Source organism: Saccopteryx leptura, chromosome 3, assembly GCF_036850995.1.
Source record: "Saccopteryx leptura isolate mSacLep1 chromosome 3, mSacLep1_pri_phased_curated, whole genome shotgun sequence".
Classification (NCBI taxonomy): domain Eukaryota; kingdom Metazoa; phylum Chordata; class Mammalia; order Chiroptera; family Emballonuridae; genus Saccopteryx; species Saccopteryx leptura.
The window spans coordinates 89691362-89695939 of record NC_089505.1 but is presented as its reverse complement, the minus strand read 5'-3'; positions in this window follow the sequence as shown (position 1 = coordinate 89695939).

The following is a 4578-nucleotide window of genomic DNA, read 5'->3' as shown; positions in this document are numbered from 1 at the left end:
GAACTTCAATAAATGTGTTTAAAAGCACTCCTGGCTACTTAATAATTACTCAGCATAGAAGCAAAAAAAAAGGGGGGGACTTAAGTTGGCCTCTTCTTACCCTGCTCAATTGTGCCAGGGGTCACTTGGGGACATTTACAGGCCCCTTGGTGAAGTCATCAGCCAGTGCGGTGGCTAGTTTGGCAAGTTTGAAGTGAAGGGGCCAACAGTGAAACACTGAAGCCAATCCCCGCCCCGTTTATAAGGTCAACATAGAGAACCCTTGACCCCATGCCTGATCCTAGTGAATTTGGAAGCTGCAAGTTCACGACAATCTATTAGCATCTCTGAAAGAAAAAACAAAAACCATACACACACAAAATAACAAATCTCCAGATAAAATCCCAGCTCAGCAGACCTCTCAATAGCTGTGGGGAAGAGCGAAGGTCATAGAGAGCCTGACAGGGGTGGCTGCTCTGTACCAGACTTCACCATAAAAGCAACTTCAGAAAACCATGCGCTTTACCTCAGCAGCGCCACACAGAAATTCTGGGGGTGGGGAGTGGAAGGTGGGGGTAGGGGGGTGGCGGGGGGCTGTGGCAATGAGGTTTGCAAGCCACAGCTGTGAACCTGGAGTCGTGCTAACGCATATAATTCAAATGAGTGAAGTGGGACTCTCCACTAGTATCAGGGGAAAGAGTTAGATTCACTTAGAGACATTATTGCTATGGAAGGCACGGGGCCCCAGCAGTGTGCCCAGCCCTGTTGGGCAGATAAAATATATTATGCTCACTTTGTTAAAGATGGCGCTGCCCATACAGAAGCCGTCGCCCAGGTGATATTAATGTGTGTTGGGGGCAGGCTGTGGGCAGGCAGATTCCTTGTAGCCTGGGGCTTGGTTTTGGGATTAAGCCTTTCCCACCCTTTTTGATGTGAGGTGGTACAATCCCATCATGCCCCAGATAAGTGACTTTGTATTAGAAACTTCCTTATTTCGTATATTGGATTAAAGGTTTGGATTTCTACACTATAAAATAGGGGCAGAACGAGAGCTTGCTCACTTGGTTCCTGAGATTAGCATTAGAAGAGAGAGCAGAGAAAGGCCATGTGGAAGAGGCCAGGAGAAGCAGCCAAGATGGCAGAGTGTTGAGTGAGAAGCCAGTTAGTGCAGAGTTTATGCAGGGAGAAGGAAGGAGAACAGAGGTGAATAAGTCTGGTGAGCTAGAAACCTTTGATTCTAGGAAACTCGGATAAGTCAGTAGCTTTGTGAGCACTGAATGTGAGTGGGTTTTGGAGCCCAGTGTGTGTTTTACTTGCCCGCCGGGTGCACGCTAGAATTAAAGATGACAGCCCATCAGTTTTTGGCTCCGTTGTTTCTTTACCGACTGTCCGAATCCAATGCGAACCTGCACTGGCCAGGTAGCTTTGATAGTGGCCTTGGCCGTGGATACTGGCTTTATAAGCCCCAATCACGCAGGCGGCTGACGGGCTACGATGCTGCAGGCCGTGAGAAAGCTCCTCTTTATTTATACGTTGATCAATTTATTAGTTTCCACACGTGACTCTCGCTGAGCACTGATATTTAACTCAGTCATGTCGAGGCAGACACCAAACAGGTAATCCTGCTACTCTCCGAGATCTTGGACTCAGAGCTTTCTTGGCTCTCCAAAAAATTGAACAACTTTTCAAAACAAACAAACAAAGCTAAACACCAGAAAACTCTTTCCACCTTTAGAATGGAGGGGCACAATGAAAGGATCACAGTAAATTCTCACCCACACCCTCAGCCCCGAGCAGTTGGGCTTCGAGGTAGAGGAACCCAGGGAGGTCACACCCCAGTTGCTTTCTATAAACTCAAAGCGCAGAATGGAGGCCACACAGTTTCTGCCCCGGGGGCCCTGTGCTTGACACCCGATGTGTTTTTTCTGGGCAGCAGGAGCAGTTGTGACAGCCAGAGTGGAAACCAGCTGTTGCCCCTCGGAGCTGTCCGTCCACAACCACTCCTTAGCTTTATCAACGGTCCTCGTTTGGTTTGGGGCGCGTGGGAGGGGGGGCAGGCGGGACAAACATCCCGGGGGCCTGAGGCAGCTTCATCCGGGCTCTGTCCAGGTCTAACGGAAGGGGCCACCCCTGCCGCCCCGGTCCGAGCGCACCCCCGGGAGGGGGTCCGTCCCTGCCGCCCCGGTCCGAGCGCGCCCCCGGGCGGGGCTCCGTCCCTGCCGCCCCGGTCCGAGCGCGCCCCCGGGCGGGGCTCCGTCCCTGCCGCCCCGGTCCGAGCGCGCCCCCGGGAGGGGCTCCGTCCCTGCCGCCCCGGTCCGAGCGCGCCCCCGGGAGGGGGTCCGTCCCTGCCGCCCCCGCCCGAGCGCGCCCCCGGGAGGGGGTCCGTCCCTGCCGCCCCCGCCCGAGCGCGCCCCCGGGAGGGGGTCCGTCCCTGCCGCCCCGGTCCGAGCGCACCCCCGGGCGGGGGTCCGTCCCTGCCGCCCCGGTCCGAGCGCGCCCCCGGGCGGGGCTCCGTCCCTGCAGCAGAGGTGATGGCCAAGGCCGTGCCCTTGCCTCCCGCACCCACACTTGCTCCCGCCAAGCACTGAACAGTCGTCCCTGCTCACCCTTCCTTTGGCCCCCAGATCCAGCCTCACCCTCTTAGGGTCACAGCAGAGGCAGGTCAGAGGGGCTGGGCCACAGCAGGACATTGGAAATGCCCTTCCCCGCTCCCCTCTGCTGCAAGACTGCCTCCCTTCACCCCCAGCCCAGCCTTAAACCACAATGACGCCTCACCTGAGTGTAGGTGACGGCGCCCGTTCCCCAGACAGATTCAAAGAAGGTGCGTAAATCAGACGCGTTCCCCAGTGACTCCCAGTCTGAGATTGGAGGTGGGCTTCCATCTGGGGACAGCCCACCAGCCATCACAGGAGACCCTCTAAGCACTCAGTCTCAGTTCACAGAAAGAGGGTCAAAGCTTGTGTCTCTCAGGCCTTTGCTAGTGTTGGGCAGATAAAATGTATTATGCTCACTTTGTTAAAGATGACACTGCCCACGTGAGGCCATCGCCCAGGTGATATTAATGTGTGTTGGGGATCATTGTAGCCTGGGGCTTGGTTTTGGGATTAAGCCTTTCCCACCCTTTTTGATGTGGGGTGGTACAATCCAATCATGCCTCAGAGAAGTGATTTTGTATTAGAGACTTCCCTATTTTGTATATTGGATTAAGGGTTTGGATTTCTACACTATAAAATGGGGACGGAGCGGGAGCTTGCGCTCTTGGTTCCTGAGATTATCATTAGAAGAGAGAGCAGAGGAGAGCAGAGAAAGGCCACGTGGAGGAGGCCAGGAGAAGCAGCCAAGATGGCGGAGTGCTGAGTGAGAAGCCAGTTTGTGTAGTTTGTATCTGGGATAAGGAAGGAGATGGGGAACAGAGGTGAATAAGTCTGGTGAGCTAGAAACCTTTGATTCTAGGAAACTCGGATAAGTCAGTAGCTTTGTGAGCACTGAATGTGACTGGGTTTTGGAGCCCAGTGTGTATTTTTACTTGCCCGCCGGGTGCAAGCTAGGATTAAAGACTATGGCCCATCAGTTTTTGGCTCCGCTGTTTCTTTACCAACTGTCCGAATCCAATGCGAACCTGCATGGGCCAGGCTGCTGTGATAGTGGCCCTGGCCCTGGCTTCTGGCTTTACAGCTAGTTAAAGCGCCACAGACCGCAGGACCCCTGACCCTCCCCCCTGCAGCCCAAGTAGCCCTCCCACCCACTCACTCCAGGGTCCTGGCTTCTCAGGGCAGGAACGGGCTTTGGGTGTCTCCTGTCCCCTGCAGTCCCAGCAGTGTTTCAAGTGCTCTCTTACGATAGTAGTTCATTATTTGTGACTGCTCCTTTAATCCTGTCTAATGGACATTGATAGATACGTGAATTCCAAACTGTCCTCTTGATGTTCCGCTTATCTGTCAGACCTCACCCTTACTGGACTACTGCCCCTGAGACAGAGGAATTCCAAGAAGCTGGCAATCCGCCCCAAGGAGGAGCATTCCGGACATACCAGGACTTTTGATTCAGTACCCCCCTCAGGCTCTCCAAAGCCCTATAAAATTCACCTCATAGTCTGTAACCGGTGCTCTTCTCCCCAAGAAGTGCCTGGCAAGGTTCCTTTCTTCCTTTCGATAAAACCTGTTACTCTGGTCTTTTCGGACTCCCATGGATTCCAACAGACATTTCATTTGGTCATTCATCTGACAATATTTAATGAGCCTCACTCAACTGGGAGCCAAGGTCTCTGCTCTGGTGGAAATTACATTATAAATGGGGAGGCAGCTGAGCAAGTCATCAGCGGGGGCAGTCACTGCTGGCAATTGAATGGGACACTGCTGGCAAGAGACCGTGGGATACAGAGAGAGAGTAACAGGGGGCCCACTCAGAAGGCTTCTCCAAGGCAGTGCCATTTCAGGGGGACTGGAGGGTGTAGTCAGGCGAGGGATAGCTGAGCAGGGGCACGGCAGTCCCATCAGCTTTCTCCAAGGCGTGCAATGCCTATGCTCAAAGCTAAATTTAGAGCCTGACCTGTGGTGGCACAGTGGATAAAGTGTTGACCTGAAACTCCAAGGTCGACAG